The following is an 11,441-nucleotide window of genomic DNA, read 5'->3' on the forward strand; positions in this document are numbered from 1 at the left end:
CCCCATATTTTTATTGATGTGCCCATAGAATCCCTCTATTGTTATTTTTGTGGCTTTATATTATTATTGTTAGGTCGGCTAGATTATATTGTGACTCCATAGACTCCTATATATAGAAAGGAGGTTTTGTCATTTGAATCATCCAAGAATTGTTCATTTATGTAATGTAAAGGAGGTTGCCCCGTCGAAGAGGCTGAATTCTAAGGCGTTGATCTATCTTTTCTATCTTTTCTTGAGCTGGTTTCATAACAGTTTTATTAGTCTTGAAGAAAGATAGTTTGAGATTTTAAATGACGTGTCTTAAGTTTTGTGCAAGATAGGTTGTAGTACCATACAACCCTTGGCTTATATGTTACCCTCTTCTTTGTTTTTGTTTACATCACTTTCGAGTCAATGATTTTCCTATGGAAAATATGATCCTTTAACTTGGAATCTATATCGAAACCATGATGTTCGTATCTATTAGGACTCTCATTCTTGCACTTGGTCCTATTATTAATACTGTGTTATTTATTATCTATCTGAGTAGAGTAAGATAAGGGAAAAAAATTTAGTGATTAAAGCATCAGAGGTCTAAAACTAGTCTCTAAATGAACAACCTGTTCTGCTCTTAATGAGTCAGGATCCATCGTTTTCCCACTGAAAAATAATAAGTGCCTATGCACAATCCTATTGAAAATAAAATAAATATAAAGGGTGAAATAAGAGAAAGGATTCCTGCACAAGGAGGTAAACAATTGACTTCATCGGGCTACTTTCTAGGCTAGCTAGTAGTAAAGCAACGTTTGGTTTCCTAAAGGGACACAACCATTGGAAGTGAAGAAATGTCAGAGATGTCAAACTCATACTCTCATTTTTTTAATTTTTCCAAGCTATATTACCCTTACTTACATCGACAAGATAATGATATGGCTTGTTTTTTGTTGTGTTATGCAAAGTAGTGGAATTGGGAATACTATATCTTTAACTGAGTAAGAGTGGTGAGCTAAGGTAACTTAGTAAATGAATAAATACTTCCTTGATAATTGATACATTGTCCCCAAATGAAATCATTTAAGAGAAATTGGGGTTCTCCAAGCGTGTCGCCAAGTGTTGTCGTTGTGACAATGACCCTCTAAAGTTTTTTCCTATGTCAATTTTGGAGCCTACATAAACTGTCGTTTCAGGCCCCTTAGTTTCGTCTTGTTGTTTGATTCATTTTTTGTTTGTTTTCCCCTAGTTCTACATCCTCCTAAGTCAATGTTTTGTAAGTTTCATCACCTAACCCTTAGAAGCACTTGACTTATCTAGTCCATGGTTGGGTGAACTTGTCACTCATTTTGAGTTAGAAATGTGCAGTATCACTATGAACACATTAGAAGAAGAATAAAAATCACTAAAAAGCGAGAAAAAGAGAGAAAATCACTCAAAAAAGCAAAAGAGCACTCAAAGTTTGTGAATACATATGCCCAACTTGAGAAAATTCCTTCAGGCTGAAGAAGTGTGCCCTCCTTGAGCACACTCCTTCATGTTGAGAAAGTGAGCCCTACCTGATTGCACTCCTTCATGCTGAAGACATGCACTCTTCTTAGGTTCATGCATGAGAATATTGTCACATGTGGGTTCACTCCTAGAAAATAGAAACCCCACTTAACTTCTCTTAACTAATCCTTTCACTCATCAATAAGTGGCACTCATGCATGAATCAAATTTTCATGTAAACTTCTTTGAATCAAATTAGTTAATCATTCTTTCACATAATTATTCTCATCTGAGTTGGGTGCATAGCTGGACATAAAGAAACTCTTCATCAACCTAACTTACAAGCTTTTCATGTCGAATCTTTTCAATTGCCTTTCATGATTTCACTGTCCTTGTTTCTTTTCTTGTTGTCGTCTCTTCATTTTTCAGTTTGACTATTGGTGTATGTTCAATCTTCATTATACAAGTGTTCATTCCATTTCACAGGTAGAAACTCTTCACATTCCTCAACCTTTCATATTCCACCATGAATGTGACAACCTCTATATAACCTTGCAGATATTTCTAGTTCTCATCTTATCACCAATCTTATTATTTAAAAAAAATTCTGAGCTTCCACCAGGGAGAGCACACTTATGGAACCCAAAGCTTGATCAACCTTCAAAATTGTGTCGTAAACAATCAAGTTTTCCTCTACAGTGCACTTCTTCACCACGAAGAAATGTGCCCTCCCTTGAGGGAATGAATGAACCACAAAGACTCAAATCATATTCCTCTGTTCCTTCAGTATGCACTAGTGCACCCTCCTTGCCCTTGATAAAATAGGTGCATTGTGAAGGCTTGAAGGCTGGTCAACCCATTCCTTCATCCCTTCATAGTGTGACAATGTTCCCTCCTTCCCTTCTTAACCACATAGGCATACTGGGAAGGCCTAAAGGCCCAATAACCCACAAATTAACCATTTAAAGTGCACCAAAGCATTGTAGATGTTCTTATTTCACTTGCTTGAGTGTATGAGTGCACTATAAATCCCTAAATGAGCCTCGACTCTACTTTGTGCTTTAAAAATGAACCCTCCTAGTTTGCATGCCTATTTTCTCATGCATACAGTTTTTTTTATGCTTTCATTCACATATGTACATATATAGAAACTCTTGATGGCTTTGTATACATGATTTACAGGTATTGTTGCATAGTTACATTGCTTTAAGCTAATCTTGTCACTATCAGTGTGTTGCCACAAATAGGTGTTCATGCTAAAAGTATTGTCTCTCTTTTATCGTTTTTTGGAGTTATGCCTCCCCACAAAGTGGCCTTTAAAGAACTATCAGAAGCATCAATGAGGAACCTGTTGAAGTTATCAAGCCAACCATTCTAGTATATTTAGATACACAGTGCTTTACTGATGACAATACAGAGGTTACATGGAGAAAGATATACAACGGATTCATGTAGGAGAATTTTTCTGAGAACATAGAGGATGTGCACACATACATAAATATCAAAAAGTCTAGGATGCATAGGATTGCATGCAGATTCCTTGTCATCCCCTATGCATAAGTAATTGAGTGGATCATCACGCACATGGATGACTCTTACCATGTGCTTCAAAGTGGGAGTGGTGGTCATCTCACCACTTATTATGGAGAATACTTGCAGATGTACTATAATATGCTTACACCCAAAGAATATGAAAACGATGATTTATACATGAGATGGGCCACCCTCAACACAAGTGACATTATTAAATCATGGTGTTGAGAGCCTTCCAAGTTTTTCCATCACCCATTTTTGATCTATCCAACAAGTATATGATAGCCATGTGTTGTCAGTAACATAGGTGTAAGCATATATATATATATATGCTTACACCTATCTATATATATATATATATATATATATATATATATATATATATATATATATATATATATATATATATATATATATATATATATATATGCTCAATATGGTAGTCACTCAAGGTAGAGTCTTCAATTGAGCATATATATTATCATTTGAGGTCCAACATCATGTCGGGAAGAAAAAATCATTTTTGAGAGCGAACCAGGCACGAGAATTTTACATGTCTGCATTTCTTCTAGATGGGATCTATGCATTATATGCTTTCCCAACATTGTATTTGAACTGGACTACCAAGAATAAGTTCTCAGTTTACTTCCACTACAGAGTTCTATTAGAATCAATATTCAAAGGCGCATATGATAGATTAGTTGAGCACTTCTTCACAGTTTCCTTTTAGATGATATTCGATATCAATCCTCCTTGCATGACTGATCGGGTGAAGGAGCCACTGTGGGATATCATGGATTTGTTTGTAGCATTGGAGGGGACAATCATTAGGTGTTTTGATTTTTAGATAGCACCTCATCTTATGTCATCATATGTGACCAATAAGATGTTCATGGAAGAAGTAGAAGATCAGTTGGATAAGGGATTATCATGAATTATTCGTGGAAGGAAGAAATCCCCTTAGCCCACCTTCCCATTGAGGATTGGATTATATGATTTAAAGAGCCACAAAGCGACAACAACAAAGATACAGGAGCTAGATCACCTGAACTTCCCCACTAAGGATTTTCATCGATATGATCCTAGGAGAATATGTAAGAAACATTGTGAAAGTGTCGGTCACAATATGTGTTATTCATCGATATCCACAGAAGAATATGAAAAGGTGAAGGGCTAGTACAATGAAAACATGAAGGCACATCCAAGGATGTAAACTAATTTACCCCAGGACCCACTAGCTCAAGACTTGTAGTCACAGGATGAAGGACAAATAACCCCTCAAGTAAAAAAAGTATCTCCTAAGAAGAGAATCAGATATGATTCAGTAGGAGAGAGTAGTAAGAAGTGGAAAGCTGACCCTTTGAACATAGGAGTTGTTTAATAATAATGGGAGAGGAGAGAAGTAGAAGAATAATAGGAGAAGATTTAGTAGGATGAGGTTTTGGAGAAGAAAAAAATAGAAGAAGAAAAGAAGAGAAGGATAAAATAGGAACAACAGAGGCAGTCCTAGGAGGAAGAAGTGACACAAAGGTTGGAATAAGAAAATTTGAGTCAAGAGATGGAAGTGGAACAATTCAAGGAATAGGATACCATCCAACCAATCGAGGAAGAACTAGATACACCAGAAGAGCATCCCCTCATAGGCGTTCATCTTCCATTTGGAGATATGGGGATCACACCTACATCAATAAACAAAGTAATGGATGTATGTAGTGTAACATTCAATCAACTTAAGAAGAGGATCTTACAATAGAATCATAGATACTCTACTAATAATCCTCAAAATCTAGACTCAGTTGCTACAGAGAAGGTGACAACTACCAACACTAGATGGAATCCTAGGGCAATCATGGTAGAAAATGTTACATTTTCTACAACATCACAAGATAACTATGAGTAATTGTTGAATGAGAATTCCATGCTGAGAATAGAAATTTTTGTGGTGAAGCAATAGGAAAAACATTTTGCGATAGAGAATTAATGGTTGTCATCAGAGAGTGTCAACACCATAGAAAGACAGTCATCCATGCAGAAAGAACTGGAGCCAATGGAGGACACCATGGCATGACTATATGACTAGATGATACTTATAGAACAAGTGGTGGCTCCTATCATTAGCATCTAGAGGAAAGCATAAGAAGTGGTAATGCTTCTGAAAGTATCCAACAAAATAATAGACCAAATTTAGGAGTGTACTTATGTAACACCCTCCTCCCACATCTACCCAAGTAATCGGCCAACCAGGGTAAACATGTGACAAGAAGCTACTATGATTGGATTCAATCTCATAGGTGACCTTAAGGAAATGGAATTGATGGAAAAACATCATACAAACCTTCTTCATGATCGAAAACACTCCCAGGAGCCATCCCAACCACTCAGGTACCATGAACCTAGGTCCCAATAAGTTTTTAAGCTATTAAACCTATGGACACTCCCATTATATGGGCATGCCAACATCTAGAGAGATCTGGATTCTCCCACAAGCTTGCATGCCTGCGTCTAGGGACTATTTCCAACAGACCTATGCTAGTGTCTGTGGGATTTAAGGAACTTTTCAAGCCCAGAATTACGGCCACTACCCAAAACTTGTTGTAGCTTTCGAAATCCATTAAACACATGATGACAAGACTAATAAACCAAAACCTAATTCTAAGACTAAGCTTGACCATCCCCAACCGAGACTGACATTCTGTCAAACACTTGGCATTAGTGCAATCTACAGGTGAAAACAACATATTTAAGCATAGGGGTCTCATACTTATCTAAGAATCACTAAGAAGCATTGTTACCTTATATCATTAAATTCATTATCATCTATTATGTCATAGATACATTTTTCATTCATTTACAAGTAAAAACATGATGGGAGCCATGCATAGCTGCTTTCATAAAACATATACATAACCATAATAATAGCAACATAAATACCAAGTAAATCATAGCCATATGATCCACATATAAACCATTATAATACTCATAGAAATACAAAGAGAAATAACCTCATATTGAGGATGCAAAATCCAAACTCGGGATGGGACTTCCATGTTCCACCCGACCATAGAATGGTTGAGCCAAAACTTTATTCAACCATTCACCCTCGTGCAATATTCCAAGCATGAATGAGGGACTCAAACCAAAAGAACCAAGCAGGGTATTCCGAGGCTAAACCACCTCACCTTCATCAATAGAAACTAGGCGTTATCGTGATCAATCCCATATCACTATGCCAGCATAATAAACATGTAATAACAGATTTTATCGTGATCCCTACCTGATCATTAGGAAAAAAAAAGCATTGATGCCACCAGATTTATCCACCTACACTGTGAGGAATTTTCTTGTCTCTTAGTCTCTTAGGATTTACCCCAATCCACACCGGATCACTAGGCCCTAAAGTGAGACCCACTCTCTAGGCTTTACCACATATCCCATCCTAAGATTACTAGGTCGAATGGAAAGAAATCTACCTCTTGAACTTACCATATATCCCACCATTCATTGGCAAGGATTCCTAGGCCCACTGATGCATACAATCATGGCTTTACTATGATCCACAATCTGGTTCTGGGACCACTAGGCCATTAGCTTTACCATGATCTACAATCTGGTTCTCGGACCACTAGGCCATGTGTTCTATCATTCAGAGATCCACCTCACTCAGCTTCAAATCCATCTGGAAATCCAGCTCAACTAGAGCATGAGAACCCCATCACACCATGGTTATTTGGAAATGGCAAGGCTAGACGGAAAACACTATCACACTTGGCAAAACCCATGCCATGATAGCACAAGAACCACATGCAATACCATGCATGCCAAATCTAGAAAGGGAAACACACAAGCAAATCGATACCTACAAGAATATTTTTGTAGTTTCTTGATCATGCTCTTCCTCACATGGTCTTTGGCTTACTCTTTGTCTTTTTTTCCTTTCTTGATCCAATTTTGAGCAAAATCTTGCCAAATGATCCTCAAATGCCTTTTTATCAATGAGGCCTCTATTTTCTTCATTTTCCTCGTCACATGCAACTTGTGACCTTTCACCTCCCTTTTCTTCTAATTTCCATTATTTTCATAAATAAAATGCCAATAAATGCCTCATATGTTTCCAAATTATTTTCCATTGGCTTTGCCAATTTCCTTAGCCATAATAAACCGAATGAACACCCACTACGATGTTTTCCCCACCATTCAACTTAGAACACATGTCCCATCAACCATGGTCTTATATTTTTTACATGGATTTTAACCACGGCTATTACAGATACCTCCCCCTTGGGGGAACACCATCCTTAGTGTTCAATGACGCCTATAACCAACAAGGCTACTAAAAACAAAAGAATATTGCCCATGGTGCTTTAGAAGACAGCTCGCTGTATCGTTTACAATGATAACCTGTCAAAACATGACAAACATACCATTTACCAGGGCTTTATAACAAAACTCATTACGGTATTTACAATAACAACCACATATACACACGTACACATTTTCTTCACCTAAAAAATAATCATACTGTCTATGGAGCTTTATAAATCCAACTCGATACAATATTTACAATGATATACACATATACACATTTTCTCAACTAGGAAATAAAATAATACAATGCCTACTTCCGCAACAAGGGAATCCAAAGGCTCACACCTCCACCCTCAAAGTAATAACAGGATTCACCTCCTTCCCAGGAACTCCAGAAGCCACTGTCAAATTCAAAGTTGCATCCAATGTCTAGCGCTACAATTCCACACCACTTTTCCTCTTAGCGAATAGTTACCAGCTCATTGTTTCGGGGAGCACTCCCTATGTGCATCTGATTCCATTTGGAAATGTTGATGACCAATACAAATCCATCCCCAACCCTCCCTTCCTTACTACATAGTCCCTCTAGAAATCTAGGAACCCCCTTTCATGCAGTCACTCACCTTCCAAGTTCCCAGGCATCCCCCATCCTGGGCGATCCATCCCTTCGCAAGGCTTCCTCGCATCAGAAGGTCAAACAACCAAGGCATATATTTTCCTCAATACCATCATACTGGTGATAGAATGCTCATGGAAATCAATGGAAACTATTGGGTACTAGTGTCCCATAATGGCCTTGCTCCTGAAGTGCTTTACCAACATAGTGATACATTTTCCAATTCCTTTCACTAATGCTGCTAATTCTTGTAGTCAATTTCAACCACCCAACAGGGAATTTCCTTGCTTCTTGTACCAAGCACATAACTTCCATTAGATTTAAAATAAATGGAAAGACATTCACATCATACCTCATTGGTAGCTCATCAATAAGGTACACTTGCAATCCTTTTTACTTCCTGCCACAACAAGTCAAACTAGTTGTTTGATCAAATCACCATGAATAAACATATCACATAAGGTTATTTGAAAACACAACCATCATAGATCAAAATCATAAATCACATGTAACAATCATAAACCATAATCATAGATTAGATGTAATCATCATAGACTAGATCACATGCATAATAAAACTGAAATACAATATTGATACTTAACATTTAATCAATCCTTAGCTTATACCTTTGTCCTTATTCCATACACATTCTATATTGGTTGCCACACTAGATAAACACCCAAATCCTTCTCCTCAACCATGTGCACATACACATAGTGTGCATCACACACATACAACCACACACGATATACAACACCATGCAATACTTGAACCTACACCTGACATACTACACATACACCTACACCCAGTGTGCAACACAAAAAAATACATACATCTACATTCGATGTATACCACAAAACCATACATACACCTACACCTAACGTACAAAACAATACATATACGTACACATAGTATGACACAATGAATACACATGCCATAATACCACAACTACACAATGGACATACATAGTACTGCATGACTATAACATAACATGTATGACATGCACACAATATCGCATGTACACTAGTACCGCATGTACAACATGTACATAGTACCACCTATACACAACACCACCTACATAATGTGTACACAACATCACATGTACACGACACCATCTCTACAACATGTACACAATGCCACATGTACATTGTACCACCTATACAACATGTACACAATGCTACATGTACAAAGCACCACATGCACGACATGTACACGACACCACATTTACACAACACCACCTACACATAGTACCTTATGTACAACATCTACACGACACCACATGCTCACAGCACCACTTGTACAATCATGCACACAACACCATATGTACATAGCACCACATGCACACAACACCACATATACATTGCATTGCATATCCAACATGTACATAGCATCATCTGTAGATAACATTGCATATCCAACATTCACACAACACCATCTATGCCCAACACCACATCAGTAATATTCACAAAAAACTATCTATACCACCTTATACATAACATTGCATAAACAACATGTATATACACTATATATTCACAACACCACACGCACACAACATCACATATGCAACACAACATGTACAATATATGAAAAACATTAGTACCACACATCCAAGACAACACTATCTCTACCAAGCAACCTTTCTTCTAGTGTCTCTCTGCCACCCATGGTTATCCTAGCATGTCACGCATCACACTATTTTCATTTCGTTGATGTATCGCTCAGCATTATCCTGTCCATAACATAAACATAGAAATACTATAATCACATAATATCAATTCATATTGTCATGATAATGACCTCAGAGATATGTCAGGCTACTCTTCCCACTTGATTCCTCATGAACCAGGAATCTCTTCATGTCATTCCCCTGCATAAGCAACCATTCCTCCATAAGAATGATTCCTAATAAACCTATCAGACAATGTGATAGATACATAAATACATACATATATAACATTAGCACAAAACAATCATAATCTCGTCAGAAAACGACATACCTACATAGGTACATGTATACACATATATACATCGACACAATCATGATCACAACATAATTACCAGCTATGATAAGGTTAAGGTTACGAGAACTTCCTTGATCCATGCAACGCATGTACAACATCGAGAACAAAAAATCCCAATGTAGCTAAGGAATATGATGACTCAAATCTATTACTTTACCTTTCTTGATTACTTTTCCCATGATTGTCCTGCTAACATCCATTTACACTAATGGACCCAACTAGTTGAACTGGAAATCACACTCTTTCCTTTAGCTTCCCTTATACATGCATTGAGATTCATCTATGTCTTACCTTACTTGTAGGGTACCACATAGCTGTCCACGAACTCCATTAACTTCCTCTTTCCCAACCAATTCCCGAGACTCAAAACATAAAAGGAAAGACAAGAAACAATCAAGAACAAAACCGTGGAAAACCATGGAAAACCAAAAGCAATACGACACCACAACCAAATTGCAATGGTCATGCACAAGACACAAACAAAACTATCATCAAGCATGAAAAATCACCAGAATACCAAAAGCACAAGACTAGCAATATACGCCATGACTCAATCCCCATGGTTCCCAGTGCTTCCAATGGAAAGCTCAACCTGAGCCTTCTTCAAGATTCCATGGAAATTTCTTTTCCATGAAATCCCTTGCATTATATTGCCATCAACACATCACTATCAGTGCAGAAATAAACATAACAATACATTGGTTACTTTACGTTTTTGTGCCAAACACATTTCTTGCAACTGCACACATCCATGCCATCTATCAAGGGACTCCAATTCCTTTGATAGATCCACCTGTAACTAAAGACTAGCTAATATACTTGTCAAGTACATGTTCATGATTCTAGCACCTATCTGCATAATGCCATACAAAATCAAGGTTAAGAATACTTCCTATATGCAAGCACTCATTAGTTTGGAATTAGGGTTTCCAAACATAGCCAAAGGGATTCTTGCTCAATTCCTTTATTTTACCTTTACCTTGCCCCAACTGAGTCTTACTGTACACTGTCGCATCACCCAACTGTTAGTTATATAAACACTTCAACTATTACCTTGTGATACTAATACCAAACATTTTTCTCTACAATTGTTCGGACATGTCAACCACATGTTCCAAATATCAAGACAATCATATTTATCAATTTTAAGTCAACCTTTACCAATACTAACAATTAAGTCATAATCCATACTCAACTCATAGTCATTAGACATAATGCTACAACTTTCACCTATTACACTCAAGTACATGTCAACTATCTCAACACATATGTGTTAGTACAATCATCTTAAAACAAGAGCATTAATTCAGGAAATCTTACAAACACATACTCATATCATGCAAGTAATCAAACATTCAGACAACAGATAGGTGACATAATAGACACCAACACTCAAACACCAATTAAATGGCATAGTCAAACATTCAAGCACAAAGTATATGACATAAGAAAGATCATATGTTAATGTATCTCAGGGTAGGCTATCTTTTCTACACAAACAATCT

This window comes from Pinus tabuliformis, chromosome 2_2, assembly GCF_031772625.1.
Source record: "Pinus tabuliformis cultivar Carrire ecotype Pingquan chromosome 2_2, CPIR1, whole genome shotgun sequence".
Lineage (NCBI taxonomy): Eukaryota > Viridiplantae > Streptophyta > Pinopsida > Pinales > Pinaceae > Pinus > Pinus tabuliformis.